Source organism: Homalodisca vitripennis, unplaced genomic scaffold, assembly GCF_021130785.1.
Source record: "Homalodisca vitripennis isolate AUS2020 unplaced genomic scaffold, UT_GWSS_2.1 ScUCBcl_4738;HRSCAF=11098, whole genome shotgun sequence".
NCBI classification, from domain to species: domain Eukaryota; kingdom Metazoa; phylum Arthropoda; class Insecta; order Hemiptera; family Cicadellidae; genus Homalodisca; species Homalodisca vitripennis.
Window position 1 is genome coordinate 12,127 of NW_025780871.1, and position 17,959 is coordinate 30,085.

At 31.5% G+C, this 17,959-nt stretch overlaps 1 pseudogene; it reads left to right on the forward strand.

Moving 5' to 3' along the window:
- Nucleotides 1-17,959, forward strand: part of LOC124373065 — a 37,665-nt pseudogene that overhangs the window by 3,857 nt on the left and 15,849 nt on the right.

The following is a 17,959-nucleotide window of genomic DNA, read 5'->3' on the forward strand; positions in this document are numbered from 1 at the left end:
TAACATTCCGAATCATAATTTTTACAATCATGTTTATGGTTGAATACGTGATTACGTATGTACCTACATACGTAAATACGTGATCCGTGTGGCTTGGTTAATATTCATGTGTAGAGAACAGCAGAGAAGTATCAGTGCCAAAGTAATGTCCGTTTTTCCAAAAATCTACAAGTAAACTATTTAAAAATTGAAATTAATGTTAAACATTGAGAAATAGTAGTTAAGGTATGTAGAAAGCCACTCTATTTTCAGAAATCATGTTATATATTATGTATTAATCATGATACCATTGTAATTCTGTTTAATTTTGATATGGTTAGCTCAGTTGTTGTATGTGATTTACTTATTGAACACTTGCATTTTTTTTTTTATTCAATTGTTTTTCCGAAGTTCATATAATGCAGATTAACGTGTTTTATAGCAAATAGGTATCAGAAATTAGTGTACCTTCCACATTTAGGTGTTTTATTTGTGTGTAGAAATACGTACTACAAAAATAAAATAATGTTCAAAGAAAGCTAATTTCAGAGCATAACCACATTTAAAAAAGTAGCCTACTAAAACATCACTCTGATAGGAAGAAGTTGTTGATCTACTCCAATAATAAAAGGATATTGAGCAATCTGCTTTTAAAATTGTTAAAATATTGAAATATCACTATTAAATTCTTTCTATAGACCTATACAATAAATGTTTGATTATCTGCAGATAGTTTTATGATTTTATATGGATTATCTGCAGCATACATGGTAAAAATGTTAAATTTTGAAAATAAAAAAATGCAATAAATAAGTTATAACAATTTTAAATACACCTTGAAAATATTACAAATTTCATAAGTTTTTTAACTCCATTAACTTGTTACAAAAAGTAACCAGAGCTTATCTAGCCTATACAGTAGCATTTTTGCTTGAGAAAAATTAGATATGACTGGAAATAATTATGTGAGTCAGGCAAATATCCAGTGAGAAGATAAATTAAATTGGATATTTACCAAATAGGCATTTAACCCTTTGAGATGCCACAGCGTCACTAATTTTGACGGTACGAAAAGTGGTTTTTGTAAGAGCAAGACTTTAACTCAAACTCAAAACAGCGTATTATACTGTATAATAAATGCTTATTTGATCAGTATATTATGTTAAAATAATGAGAATTCTTAACTAGATATTTTCTAGTAGCTAAATATGTGAAATACTTTGTTATTACTGTTATTAAGTCAGGAACTCCTCAACATTATAGGGGTTTCTTGTCTAATGAAGCTTTTTAATTCCTTCCCCAAAAAAATCATCACTTTCATGATATTTTTATTACTTCAAATTTGTATTTACTTACTACTTTTTATTTTGTTAACGGATTTCTAAATGTTTATATACGTATGTACAAAAATGAAGAAATTGGTTGGAAATTTTATTTTTATACTTAACCAACTAATTAATAAGGATAAAGCAGAGAATTTAATATTTACATTAAGAAATAAATAAATAAAGAGGATGAGACCTCTCTTAAACCTGTAAAACTATTTTTTTTCTAAACAGTAAGCTAAGGTGAAGTGTATATGCTGACATTGTTATATAAGAACCTGTTCAGGGCAATATATTTGCTAACCAAGCTAAATTTGTGTGTTACGTTTATTAGGACTTTTATACAAGACACACTTTTAACACTTTCACTGCCGACAATGTCGCACATGGAATTCTATAGACTGCCGATGTCTTTTGACGGCACCGACTTTTATAAAAATAAAAAGGCGTTTGAACTTCGGCATTTATAGTCATTCACTATTTCCATGTTTTTATTTCATACTCTATGGATTACGGTCTATGAAAATAAATGTTGTTTGCATCTGGAATATCAGAAAAAACTGGTTTGTTTACGAACTTGTTGTCGCGTCATGGCTGCTGTTTGTTATCGTTATGCTAATTCATCGTCTACATTGTTATTGTTTTGCTTGCTATTACTTTAGTTTATGATTGTTTTGTGAGTAGATACAATGGATCGTGACAGTATTAAAGACAATCAAGTGCTAGAAGCGTTACTCAGATTTTCAAGTTATAGTGAAAGTGATGATTTATTCCAAGATGACACAGATAATGATCTTTATTTTACTACCGATGGATTTCTTGGAGATGCAAATAATTTGTTGACATTGTTTTTTTTACTAAAATAAAAAATAATATAAGCATAATAGTAATAAAAACTTTGATTATGCTCCTTGATAACTAAAACAAATAATCAAGCAAGGCTGCAAGAGGAGACACTAGCGAGTGCAAAATTGCCATGTTCAAAAAACCATGTTTAAAGACTTTCCACACTAAAAAAATATTTAAACATAAGTGGATTTCAATTGTAAATATGTGTAGTTATAGTGACACAATGATAATGAGCAAATAATAATGAGAAATATATTTATGTTATAGATTAGTGCATAGTGATGTTTTTTGGTCAACTTTTTACTTTTTACAATAAAGCATTATATTTTTTAAATTTTAAAACGAGACTTTCCGTTTAAAAATACATATGCATGAGCATTTATGTAGAAAGAGGAAGAACTAAGATTTTAAAAAATTGCAGTCCCACAAGTTATCCTATAATTGGTTAAACAATTATTAATAAAAAACAAAACGGGGCGGCAGTATAAGAAAATTGTAAAAAATAGGAGTAGCAGTGAAAGTGTTAATAACATACTTGTTAATACATAATCGGTATAACCGTAATTGGTCTAATCCACAGTTGCCTCTCACACCTTTTAACTATAGTTAAGTGAAATCGATTATATTAAAATGAATATCAGCTCCAGTGTTTGTATTATATGTTACAATGTGTATTCATACTTCCTTCAGAAAGTAGGTAAATTAACCAAGAATCAAGAATCAAGAATTTTATTGCCATTGACAATTTACATTGAATAGGCAAACACAACCTAGTTTGTAGTTATATAAATATTGCAAGAATAATAACGAGAAAGTACAGAATGAGAATCATTATAAATATAACTATTTACGAAACAGTTAACCTAGACATCCCTTTGATAGTTTATAGATATATATAAAAAAGAGAGAAAAAAGAAAAAAAAAATATTATAATAGTAACAATAAAATATAAAAATTCAATCTTAGGCACAGTAAATTAAGTTATTTAGTTAAAATTGAACATCTATGTTACAATTTTAAAAATTCATTTATACTATAAAATGGGTTTTGAAGAAGCCAATTGTATATTTTATGTTTTAAAAGGTCTAAAACTAACAGACTTTGCACCATCAGGCAGCCTATTGAAAAAATTAATACAATTTAGCTTGAAAGAGGGTGCCAGTTTTTAGCCAGTCTATGAGGATAGTATATTGAGTTTATTCCCCCCTCTAGTGTTATAATGATGAATATTATTCCTTATTGGAAAATTCTGTAGGTTTGATTTAGTGTATAATAGTACTTGAAAAATATACAAATTGACAACTGTGGAATCTTAAGTTCAATGAAAAGTGGCTTACAGTGATCTAGTGAACCAACTCCTGCAATATTACGAACTACCTTTTTCTGTAATAAAAGAATATTATTTATATGGGGAGAATGGCCCCAAGATAGTATACCATATAGTATATGTGATTGAAACAGACCGAAATATGACATTCTTAAATATTCTAAGCTTACAAAGTTTTTCATTTCCATAGTAGATAATTAACTCTTGATATTTTTTTACAAACTGTTTCGATATGCAGGGACCATTGTAACTTAGAATCTATATAAAATCCCAGAAGCTTAACAGATTCCAGATTAATTTCTTGTTTAAGGCTTAAAGTTAGGTATTGTGTTTTTTCAGGATTAGAAGATTAATTTATTAGAAGAAAACCAGGAAAGAGCCTGCTCTTCTGCTAGTTCAGTAATCTGTTTTAAGTAATTAAGATCGTTGTGACGGGCCACTAAAGTGGTGTCATCAGCATAAATAATGGGAATGAACATTTAAATTTTGAGGTAGATCATTTATATATACTAGAAAAAAAGAAAGGTCCGAGAACTGAGCCTTGAGGCACGCCTTTCTCGACAGGCTTTACAGTTGAACATTTATTTTTTATTGAAACAAATTGACTCCTACTGAATAGATAAGATTGAATTATTTTTAAGGAGTTATCCTCGATGCCATTAAAATTTGAGTTTATTTAGCAGAATATTAAATGGAACGCTATCAAACGCTTTAGTAAGGTCACATAAAACTATAGAAACTGACGATCTTTTTTTTCAAAAGCGTCCAAAGATAAATCAATTAAATTAAAGTACTGCAGAGGTGGTAGATTTTACCCTGCCGAAAACCATGTTGATTTGTGGAAAGTAAATTATTTGATTCAAAAAAATAACTAAGCTGGTTGTACATTAGTGATTCAAATATTTTTGAAAATATAGGAATAATTGAAATAGGTCTGTAATTTTGGGGCAAGTTTTTATCTCCTTTTTTGTAAACTGGGGTTATTTTTTGAAATTTTGAGCGAGGGTGCAAAAATATCCCTCACACAGGCATTTGTTGAAAACAAAAGCAAGTGGTTCACTAATCAGATGAATTGTTTGTTTAATGATAGAATTAGAAAGCCAATAATAATCTGTTGATTTTGAATTTGAGAATTTTGAAACCACTTTTATTACATCAGATGAAGATATTTCTGACCAAGTGAACGACAGTTGATTTCCTGCCCGTATTTCCCAATAGTTTGTTCTGGATTGTTGGGGCTTTGATCTATTCTGTTAGATAATGATTAATAGAGTCCAGAAAAAAAGTATGTAATTCATCTGGATCAAGATTGACCTCACTGCTATGGGTTGGAGAATATTCATTGCTGATCACCTTCCACGCTGCCTTGCAGGGGTTAGTGGAATTTCCAATATACTCCTCAATGCTAATCTTTTTGCTTGCTCCAATTCTTTATGGTAAATTTCTTTTTGCTGTAAGTAAATGTTATAGGCAGTCTGATAGTGCTCAGACCCCCGCTTAAGTGAATTTTTGTAAATTGTATAGAGAGTTAACATTTTAGTTTTTGTTTCTCTCAAGGCAGGGAGTATACCAATCTACCAGTTTAGACCCTTTAGAGCTAGTTTTGTTAGAAATTTTAATTAAAGGAGAGCAAAAGTGCCATAGATTTACATAGGTCTTAAAAAAATTGTCAAATAGAGTTTGTACATTAATTTTGTTCAGTTGAAAATCATTTATCATCTGCCAATTTTCTCTTCCTAAACTAGATTTTAAACAAATACATGTTCTTTTTTTGTAATCTAACATATTTGAATCCAGATTGGTAAGATTGGTAACTTTGAGATTCAAGATCTTTATTAGTCATTAAACACATTACAAAAGTGTAATATACATCATCAGACACAATCATTAATTAAAAAACAGAGAACCTTAAAAGTTATCTAAAAAAGCCTGTGTTTCAACTTGAACAATACTCAGTTGTTACTACTGAAATTGTAAAAACGTTAAATAAAAAATAGTAAATTCTAAAAGCTCTTTTCTTATTCGAATTATTAATTAACTTTAAAACAAACACTGTTATTATTATTGTAACCACTTTTATTTCAGTTATGTGGTTATAATAATGGTTTATAATAAGTGGTTATTATTATTGTAACAACTTTTATTTCAGTTATTTGGGTCTGATGATGTGTTCCATGAACATGAAAGGCCTCTCAAAAATAAAAGTTGTATTATTGGAGTGTTTGTTTTCAAAGTAATCAAAAATAGTAGCCTGAGACATGAAACTGAAACACATAGCTTTCTATAACTAATAAGCATCATAACAAAAAAAGTTACGGATGTCTAAAAATTACAAATTTAAATAACTAATTCATAAGAAGAAACATAACAATTGAATAAAGCTATAAAACAACATTAGCAACATTAAATACATATTATAAAAATACACTAACAATTTTAAAAACTTAAATGCTAATATCACAGTTAAGGAACTCATCAACAGGGTAAAAATACTTCCAATTTTAACTTTTACGCAACACTTATTTACATTTATTTTCACTAACTAGTCGTGCATCTACAGGAAACTTGTTGAATAATTTAATTCTCATACTTAAATAACTATAAGGGACTCTTTCCAAGACTAATGTACCCCAAATCAAGCAAATATTTTTTTTCCTGTTGGATACCTACGAAAATGTTGTCTAAGATTATAACACTGCAGATTTTTATCAAACAAGTATAAATATATAAGCATGGTACTACCATAATTCTTAACTCTATAAACAAAGGAACAGGATTCCCTTTCAGGCACATTTTTTCTTATCCTGAGCACTTTCTTTTATTTTTTAAATACATCAATTGAGCTACTGCTACTTGAAATTTGTATGAATATTCTTTACAGGACAGTCTGTGAACGTCCTAATTTATGTTTGTCTTTTCTATTTCAGCACTAGACTATATAAAGTTGTGTTGACAGGTGCCTGTGCCTTTACGGTTGTAACACGGAGGTTAGAAATCAAGATGGCGTGAAGGCTGAAATCACCGCCCTCAAGTTCGGCCACAGCGACATCAGCAACCTTCTAGTCAAAGTCAGGAACGTGAGTGGACTTCAGTCTATTCCATGATCAGATCACACTTTCATTTTCTATCAATTTCAAATGTCAGAAATATTTTTGAAAATAAACACAAGTTCTGTATAATATATTCTGTTCTTTTTAGTTCCTTCCATAAATAGAATGGGGGAAGTAATGTTGCTGACTTAAGGAAATATCTTATTTTGGTGATAAGAAATATTAATTTCGAGTCCAAGTGAGTTTTAAAAATTTTGAAAATATATATATTTTCAAAAATTTTTTATGGGTAGAGTTATGGAGCGCGCAGATACATGTTTCTGTTTTCAAAATTATTTTGTTTGTATTTTTACCCAAAAATAATATGAGAGAGAATATCTTTATTTCAAAATCCTAAAGATTAGAAATGGTGTCACGTACAGTTACAAAACATACAGATACAAAACAAATAAACAAACAAAACAACAAAATTTAAAAACAAATGTATAACATTTGTAAACTAATATATTAATAACTTTTAATAATCTAAGGGAAAATGTCTGTCCAATTTAAAAATTCGTTTATGTTTTAAAAAGGCCTGTTCAACAGCCACTGATGCAGTTTCTTCTTTATCACTTTTATTGATACTTCATTCTTTACTTCGTCTGGAAGACTGTTGAAAAAATCTAGCCCCCACATATGATGGTTTTTTCTCAAAATATGTCCTGTGGTGACTGAGTAAAGTAAAGTTGTTGCGATGCCTTGTGTTATAGTGATGAAGGTCCCTGTTCCGTTGCACCTTCCTTCCAACTGCGTTAAGAAACTGTTTCTTGTATGTATAAACTTACAACAGTCAGTATTTTCCATTCTTTAAATACCTGTCTACAGCTATCAAGGGGTTTTAAACAGGCCATAATTCTTAGAACTCTTTTTTGCAACAATAAGACCCGTTTCAAGATTCTTTGCTGAGGAAGCACCCCAAACAAGAATTCCATATCTAAGATGGCTTTCAAAAAAAGCCTGATAGGCAATATTGACAGTACCACATGAGCTTATAGCCTTAGCCTTAGTTCTTCTAATTGCAAAAAGAGCTCTACTCAGTTTTTTGCACAGATCATCAATATGTGTTGCCCATATTAGGTTATTATCGAAATTTACCCCCAGATGTTTGACTGATGTGGCTGACTGTAGATCTGGAATGTAGGAGACTTTTTCTTTTTTGTTGCCAAAAGTGAGTTGCATTGTTTTGCTTTCATTAAAAACAAGATAATTTCATTGACAATATTCCAGAGCTAAGTTGACGCTGATGTATGAATCTATTTCCAAGGACTGGACTGATTTATTAGCTGTAAGAATTACATGTTTTTGTCAGAAACAAAAGTTTTCAAAAAATCATTTTGAAACATTTTTTTGATTTTTTTATTATTTATAGCAAATGAAATATTTAAAAAATAGTTCAAAATCCATCTCTAAAACATTTATTATTAAATATTTTAGAAGATTCAAGTAAAATGTATTTTAAGCCATGATAGAGACCATTTGAATAATGTTATTTGTTAAAATTCTTCATTTAAGTATCAATTTAAAGATATTTCATGTGTAACTTTCCGTTAAAAATGTTGAAGTATAAACAATTATGAGGTTTTTTAAGTGTATGCGTAGCATAGTTTTTTTCAATATAAATTAAGTTTCTTTGATAAGTTCTAGCAACATTTTTTAAATTGTCACAGTTAAGAATAAATAGTTAAATATTGCATAACTATACATCTGCATTGTTCTGTTTTAAATAAGATTTAATGTTGATTTTGTGATAAAGTGCAATGTACTAGTGTGGACCCAAAGAACTCTCTAGTATTGTGAAAATAGCAAAATGCAACGTTTAATATGACAAGAGAAAAAGTTTGTGTCTCATACTGATTATTTATTATTGTGTTGGACAGTTGTGAATAATTTGTCTTCAAAGAAATAGTAAAATTCTAATGATTATTCTTTGCAATATTACATTTGTATTATAATTTGTTAAAAATAATGTATATGGTGTCTTATCCCCAGGTTCAGCTCTTAAAAAAATAATCACTGTGTTCTGATTTATTATTTTGCTATCAAATGTGATCAGTATTGTTTGGTAGAGGCAGTATTCAAATGAATGTAGGCATTGATTGTTATATTTGTTGATGTTGTCAGTGTTCTAAAGTGATTTAATTATTTTGAAACACTTTAACCCTGGAAGTGTCAACCGATGCATTTGTGTAACTTTGGAAGTGCGATCGACCCCGACAGGGTCGATTTTTATTTTACCTCTAAAAACTTTATTACTGGTCAAAATCCTATAAAATTACACATCAAATTACAATTTAGTAGCCTATGAGTTGTTTTTAATATTAAAGGTCTTTGATTTTGTTTTATCCTGTTTCTAGTTGACAATCTGTGTGGTTTTCCTATATGTGATTTTGTTGTTATCCTCTGTTTAGCAGAAATTGTTTGTATATAAATAATTTTGTTCTTTGTTCAGAAGTTTTTTTATTCAAATTGAGCAGTTTCACAGTTAATCATAACCTCAGAATGAGTGATTCTTATAGATCTAGTGATATTTGTGACATTCATATGGAATCTGATGTGACTAACTTTGTCGAGTCTAAAGTAGAAGTGTTGTATCTTATTTTATTTTTTGTTTTTTAGTAATTTTGAATTAAAAACTGACTTATGCATTGTTCTACATCAGCTAACTTCATAAAAAGGTAGAAAAACACATTAATTTGCATGAAAATCAATGTTATTACGGTTATTTCATTTAGTTGCTTAGCAAAAGAAAATTGGGAAAATTTTGCCACTGTGCTATTTTTTCTGTAAACAGAAAAATTATTTTCATTTTTATTTCTGAATCTCATAACACTATATATTTTTGTATCCACAACTAAATTTCTGACTTATGAAACATCTTAGATTTTATTATAATGCAGATACTTTTGTGTAATATATTTTTTTTCACATGTCAAATACTATATCTTTTTACTGTGAACACACAAAAATGACTCCATACAATATCAGTCAGTCAGCTATCAGAGCTGATAAACTGACAGGGGTTGAGATAAACAAGTGAGCATTGCCAGATGTCAGTCATGACAACGAGAAGTGTTGCCAACTGTGCAATTTCTCATTTCTCAATTACTGCTTTTATTCATTTTGAGGTATAATAGGATGTCTGGAGCAGCAATAATTGAGCGTTGCCAGTTTCAGCAACAAAATAAGCACTGTTGTCTGCAAATTTCTTTTTTTCTCTCACTGTCCTAGATCGAATTGTTACTCAATTAAAGACATTTTAGGATATAAAACATATAGATTTGAGTTTTTAGTTTAAACATATAATAATATTAGTATTTAAAGTTGGCCTTAAAAAAATGTTTACTAAAAATTTTTTTCCATGAAATTCAAAATTTACATTTTTTTTTTTTTAATTTGGGGGGACCATACCTAGCAAACCAAGTTCTAGTAAGAAAACTATAAAAGTGAGATAGCCATTTTGTATCAAATTTATTCTAGTTTTAGAAAAACATAAGGATTATACAAATTTATGAAACTATAATAACACTATATAACAAAAAGCAGCGATGCGCATAAATTGTGAAAAAAAGGGTGTATATGTAAGAGTTTGCTAATAAAAAGTTTTACTAATACAGTTTTACTTGAATACATGTTATATTCCATATTTTATTACTCAGAATGAAGTAAACTGTACAGCAGCAGTAAAATAAATTCCATAACTTTTTTTTTGAAGAGTCGAAAAAAGTTTCACTTTGTCATTACTCAAAACTTTTGCGACAAATTTTCAAAGAGCAAAAGTATAAAATGTTTTTCAAAGCTTGTATTATATCCAAATTTATAAATCTATGGTTTACATCTGATAGGAAATTTTATGTAGTTTTAGAAAACCATAAACTGTGTCTAAATATATTACATATATTTTGATTCCACAACTACATGTATTACTAAAATAACATATTTGGTTGTGAAAATTGTTATTTCAGAGCTAAAAGAGTGCCTAAAATAACGTTTAGTGAGTGAAAAACAATAACAAACTACGTGAAATGAATTTTAGCCAAGTCATTTTGCCATAGCCTACACAGATTCGATAATTCATCAAACATATTTCAGTAAAAAAGAAATTTATTTATTTTAAAATATATTTATTTGCACTACTGCAATATCTGACAACTCACCACACACTAAACACAACACTAAAAAAACACAAATATAAAACTTACTAATAAACACGACTTGTCACAGAAACAAATCAGAACGGCAGCGACAATATGGCGGTCACAATAAACTGCATAGTTTTCTTTTACGTTTCAAACTACGAACTTGGTATGTTGCAACTACAATAAAAAGAGGAATAAAACTATAGTATTTCTTAGGCTTTTTCTTCCCGAATCCAATGGTGCATGAATCGAATCGATACGTTGCCGGAATATACTGTAATGAGTGATTATGCAAGGGAATGTTTGATCGACAAAATTTTGATGAAGACAACACTTAGGAGGGTTAAGAATGAAAGTAAAATAACAAAGTTTTTGTAACATAAGACACAAACTACCAATTTTTCTTTGGTTGTTCTTTTTAGGATTAAAGTAAACTAATCTTATATCATAGACTGGTCTTAAAAGGGTTAAAGACAGTACAAACCCTGATGTTTCACTGAAGTTAGTATCTAGGACCAGTCAACAGAATCAGCTACATCCCGCCAATGGTACTTCCTAGGTCTGACTATCAGATGGCACTATAAATGGTAGTGTTGCTGTGAAATTTTTGTATTAATAAGTGACTAAACAAAATTTTTATAGTGCCAAGATGAACTTAAGTATGAAAATATTCAAAGAGATTAAGTTTAACTGTTTTTTTTTTTTTTCTGTATTTAACTCTATTACTGTTTTCAGTACCTTTTCTAGAGGGTGCAGTAACTGTCTTTAAATAATCAATATCAAATGTGGTTACTAGTTTCCAATTATAAACAAAACAAGTCTCTTTGCTTATTTTGATAGTTTGTAGGACATTTTAAAAAGTTAATGATCAGGAAAGCAGTGGTGTGTATAAAAAATAATTTCAGGGAGGCTGATAAAACAATGGGGTGGGAATTGTTAGGAGGCATAAAATACCCTCTAAAAATAGGGGCTTCTGGAAATTGGTGTACTTTAAAACCTTATGTATACATTTGTCCTAGCTTAAAAAAAACTACTTAGTGCAATTTTAATGTTTGTCTTTCAAAATTTTGAGGGGCTTAAGCAGCCTCCCCTTTATATATGCCCATGCAGGAAAGAACTCAGAGAGGGAGTCAGTAGAATATCCAGGAAGGGCATTTATGTGGTTAAATCGATTGCTCTAGTTCATTCCATCCTTGGGAAGCATTTCTTGCTTTTTTTCTGCTGGAATTATATATTTGCTTTTATTCTTTGTAAGACAAATACATGAGAATACCCTAAGTATTCTTTGTTTAAAGTTTGTTATTGGCAATGGAAGGGTTGGAAGGATAACAGGATTTCGGACATTTGCCATCGTTATAGGTTATAAAAGGTACAACATTTTCAACGTTCACAACCTATAACGATAGCAAATGTCTGAAATCCTGTTATCCTTTCAACCCTAAAGTAGTTTATTTTCAGAGCTGACTTCAGTTGTTCATTTTAGGTTTTGTCTAATAGTTATGTTTTCGATTTGACTTTCAGAGTGTGACTCAGGATATGTTTATCCGTCAGCTCTTGCCCAACAAACACGCCACTGCCGCGATTCAACATCCAGATGTTCGGCCATTCAGGTGTGGGCAAGAGCACACTCGTCGAGACTCTCAAGACTGGTTACTTCGGCAGCTTCTTCCGCCGCAGCAAACCACTTGTCACTGCGGCTGCGCAATGTACGTCTATTTTAAATTTGCCCAACAGTTTAGTACCAGTATTTTTGTGTACACTTGTAATTGTTTGTTGCGGTTGACAGTTAGTAAACATTTGTCTTTCTTGCCAGCTATGCCTGCCTCTCCCAACAAGATGCATATTGAAATGGATCTTACCTCTCGACGCAATTCACTCAACTTTGACCTTTACAACTTCCAGTACACAAGAGGAGTTGATGTACAACAGGTAATTAGATTTTGTTGATTAGCAAATTAATTAGTGTCTAGTTCGATAGGAAAATCAGCAGGTTTACCTTGAAAACTGTTTTCTAGGTTCCACTGATTGAAAGAACACATTAAAGTACACATGTTTTACACGTAATTAGACATTTTCGATTGCCTTGCAATTTTCCTCAACCAGTAGAGAATGTTCCAGTTATCTGTCCACTTGGGTTGCAGAGTTAGTGTAGGAAGCAGGGTTGCCAATTCACTTTTTATAGGCACTGTTATCATTTTATAACTGTTGACAGTGTATGAATAATATTATGCATCTATGAAAACTGTTAGCTTGCTGAATGGAGTGGAAATCCGAAGGACTTATCTCAGGTTTAGGTTTGGAGGATTTCTTGATTTTGTTATCCATAGGTATGCTAGTTCTTATCTCCTTTACAGTGAGGGATTGCAGTCCTTTTGGTAATGATTTTACTATTATGGATTTGAAACAGTTATTGAAGTCTGTGATGTTGTGGCTTACAGCATGTTGGGGGACTGGTTTGTCTTTTTAGCTTTAACTAAATTAATTAGTTGTTAGTTGAAGCATTAACTTATGTGCACATCCGTTAGATATTGTACATAAAATAATTATTTAAGCCACAAAAGTCTATAAATTGTAATTCACGTTTTTCAAAATTTAAGCAAACTATTTCTTTTAAGCTTTGTCAATAGTTTTATTATCTGGTGTATATGCGCTAAAGTAAATGTCTATTATGTATGATCTAAAAGCGTTAATTATACAATAAATAATACTCACATATGCCCTACGGTTATAAACACCTATAATGGAATCACTAAATAGAATTAAGACCAAATATTTTTTAAACTAAAAAACGCACTAGGATTAATTTTTTAATTAGCTTTTTGAGTGCCATGGTATACACCATGTTGAAAGCTGGATAATAAGCCTAGCTACACAAACAAATAATTTTTTTTTGTTTAAAGTTTGTCGATGATGGAAGGTTTGAAAGGATAACAGGATTTTGAACATTTGCCATTGCTATAGGTTATAAAAGGTATAACACAATGTTTTGAGGATTGGAATCTATCCTCTTCGTCAGGGCGGGAGGTATTAATACAGGTTACAGTGGGATACTAACTTTGATGTGTAACTGATCCTCATTCTTGTGATTTGTGCTCGGGACTTGCATTCTGTGCAGTGACAATGCCTGGACTGGACTCCAAGCAGCTTTTGGGTATGTTTGAACCCTTTTCTTCTTCTTCCTTACTTCTTTCTGGTCTTTATTTTTGTATGTATTAACACCTCCCCCACCCGACGAAGAGGATAGATTCCAATCCTCAAAATGTATTATCCTTTTATAACCTATAACGATGGAAAATGTTCGAAATCCTGTTATTCTTTCAAATAATTTTTTGTTTACATTGATTTTTGTTTAGTCATACATTCTAAACAATGTGGTAGACGATCCTACTAGCCTGGCCATCTTATCTTATCGCGTACCTTCATTCAACAGTAGGAGCAACGTTCTGTTCTCGGTTCCATTTCTGCCGCACGACGGCTCACGCTTCCTCACCGCTCTACCGGGTGATGAGGTTGTACAATTTTATACAGAGCTTAGGGTCTGATGCAGACATTTTTTTTACTCACAAAATGTATTTAGAATTAAATGCCTCAGAAGTTTAAATTAACTAATCAGCTGTGTACAATGTAATTAATTTTTATTGTACCTATGTTTGTAACTGTTTGATATTCCATCCAATTAATTGTTTGTTCCTATTTATTTCATGTGCATATATTTATTACTCATTTTTTGTTGTTATCATTGATACATTTATTATTATTGTTATGGATTGTTATAGATTTATTTATTCTCTTTCGTTAACTTATAAGTTAAAAGTTATAGATTATATATTAATTGTTTATATGTAATAACTGCTTTATTGTAAATGGTCAATACTGTTATAAAGCATGCAAAAAAACAAAAAAAAAAAGGACTATTTTCATGTGAAACACTCATAACGTTGCAGGTGAACCTGTCCGGCCTAGGAGATGTGACACTTTGGGACTTCTCAGGCCAGGACATGTACTTCTGTTGTGTACCACCAGTTGCTGACCACGTCTGCTCACACTGCTGTGCTGCTGCTGGTGTTCAGCCTCAAGGACTCAGCAGCAACACAGCTGCGGCAGTGTCAGTTCTGGCTATCCTTCCTTCAGGCCAGAATACCTGCTACGGAACCTCTTGGTAAAAATACATCCCTATATATTATAAATGCAGAGGGCCATTGTTTGTTTGTTTTGCGTTTACGACTAAGCTATTAAATCGAATGTACGGAATGTCCCCACTGGTCTTTAAAGTAGCGAAAAATCCCATCTTGGTCTCTAAAAACCAATAAACTTGTGAAATATTAATTGAAAGAGCCTGTCAACTGTTCTGTGTAAACATTGTTTAAAACAGCACTACAATATGTATATTTAATTTAAGTTTATTGTCTTAAAAACATTGAGTAAGATACATAGTAAAAATACTCGACCCTTTCTGCAACCGATGTTGAGCACAGAGTTAAGAAATGTCCAGATAAAAAAAAAATCTTTTGAGTTAAAATGTACTTTTAAATTTTATATTTTAGCAAATATGCATTGTTTAGCAAGTACTGTACTCGCAGATATAAAAAGATAAAAGTTACTGTCTAACTTCTCTTATCAATTTAAAGACTTTTAAAAAATCAATCTCAGTTTTCTTTTGACAGAAGTAGGCTTTTCAAACCTCTGTGTGTGTGTGTGGGGTGTGTGAATATTTTCTTGTTCGGGAAACAAGGAAAAATCTGCTATGGCACAAAAAATAGTTAAAGGCCATAGTAAATTGCAATTGCCATAAATATATACACGTTTTGACATATTTTCTTGATTGTACCAACAAGGCAAACTCAATATTGGAGTCGGAAATATAATTCACTCGAAGTTGAAGTTGCAAAGCCTACAAAATTGTGTGAAGCCGCGGGTAACTGCTAGTTATTAAGTTGAATTCAAAGTTGGTCCTAACAAACATAAACATAACTAAATAAATCGAGAATACAGTCAGTTGAGACTAAGTCAAAAAAGTTCTTTTAATACTATACAAGAGTTAAAAATTAAAATACTTTAAAATATAACATTTAAAATAGATTTTAACATACTTTGATAGTTTTGAAATAAAACATGACTTGGCCGTCATTACTTATCTTAAAGAAAATCTATATAAAGATTGTGGTTGATCCATGTAATTATTCCAAAAATATGATTCCCACTTTTAGTTCATCACATAAATACTAGATACTATTGTAAAATAAACTAAAGTAAAGAGTGATGCATTTACAATTTTAAAACATAAATAGAACATGGTTAGTATTTAAAAGAGTTGTGTCATCAGCATACAAGTAAAGATCTGCTATACACACAAAATGGTTAGATCATTAATGGAAATTAAAAACAACAAAGGGCCTAGTACGGATCCCTGAGGGAATTCAGAATACTAATTTGTTTACTTTCTTTACAGCAAAATGTTTCCTTACGTTAAATTTTCAATAGGTACTTAGTTTGGCATCTGAGATAAAAAAATCGAGCAGGGAACAAGAGATAACTGACAAATTAAAAACTAATACACAGGGACCGAATGGAGTAAGCGGAAAACATGCCTCATGTTGATCCTGGTAGCGACACACGCCGACAGCACGCACACGCCGCGAGACCACACCGGCCAGTACGTGAGCGAACAGGCACGCAGCATGTGCGCAAGTCTGGCCGAACACTACCACGCCACTTTCCACATACACCCCACACCAGTTGTGTTGGACACGCATCAAGCCAACTCCCCCGGGGTCAAACTGCTGAAGTCCGTAGTACAGAACGTGCGCACCGCTATGTTACAGGTGAGGTTACACAGCTGTTGTCCTCCCATAGAGGTTTTGCATTATTTTATATCCTATTACATGACAGGTTGGGTGATGGTTAAATAGAAAATAACCATATAGTGTGATATCAGGACGAGAAACAATTCAGTTTACTGACCTGCTTATTACCATATCATATTTCATGTTAAACTTTTGTTTTTTGAAGACAAAATGAGTTTTTTTAAGAAAACAGTACACTTTTTGTGTTTTGTGGAAACTAAGTATATATTGGATAGTAATAATATATTCGTGTTACAATCAAAGGTTTTTTCATTAGGTTTAATTCTTAGAAAAGAAAAGTGTTTTCCCAGTTGCACCAAATTAGTTTGCATAGGTTTTTACAGGACTTTGTTCTCAGGCCATTGTAGTATTTTTTAGTGAGATATTTAACAAAACATCCTATTAAATGTTGACACTAGCAATATGCAAGACTACAGGGTGTGTATGTAAAGTTAAGGAAACAGGCTACATGGTGCTTCAACTGCCAGAAATGCGGACCCTGGTGGTGAGATGATCAAAAACGAACTCCATCCATCTTTAAGTTCATGGTTAATTACTGAAGAAATATGCAAGATAACATTTATAACATTATTTTTAAATTAAACATGAATATTATTTTTGAAATGTTGTCCAAATCCAAAGTGTAGAAAATGTTTGTTCATTTTTGTTCATAAACGTGGATTGGTCTACAGATAATTGATGAAACTGTATGCTACAAAGAAATTCTAGTATCCCTGAATGGATCTGTTGGACACTGGCTTCATTATGACCCACTGCCTGACACGGATATGGATAACCTTGTCCCATCCACTGTTCGTCTTTGACAGACTTTTTCTGTTTCCAAAGCTGAAAGGAAGCCTGAAACATCACCTCGAACATGTTTCTGTCTTCCAGCAGGTTATCACAGAGTCTCTTTTGCAGCATGGGAATCGCATTGGCTGCATTGTATTGAATAGATAGTAGATATGGTTCCTATACGAGTAGCTATGCTATACCACAGGTGAGTTTTAAGCGGAATATAAGGGATAGAAAAAATGGAATGAGAGGGACCTGCTTATAACCTATACATGAGTTGGAGGATTCACCAGCTCATGGAATAAGGGGTGTAATTGCTGACGTCATCCAGCCAAAGTGACTCCATAAAGCTTAGACCCGGGAGGAAATGCCCCGTTTCATCTAACTACCAACCTAACCTATTTCCTAACATACCTACCTAACCTAACATACCTACCTAATCTACCCACATAACCTAACCTATCAACCTACCTAGCTTACCTACCCTAACATACCTACCTAATCTACCCACCTAACCTAACCTACAACCTGCCTAACCTACTTACTTACCGACAGTAATCATAAGTCCTTGTTGAGTACCTTCTTGTTGAAATTCTTCAGGTGGCTCAGATCG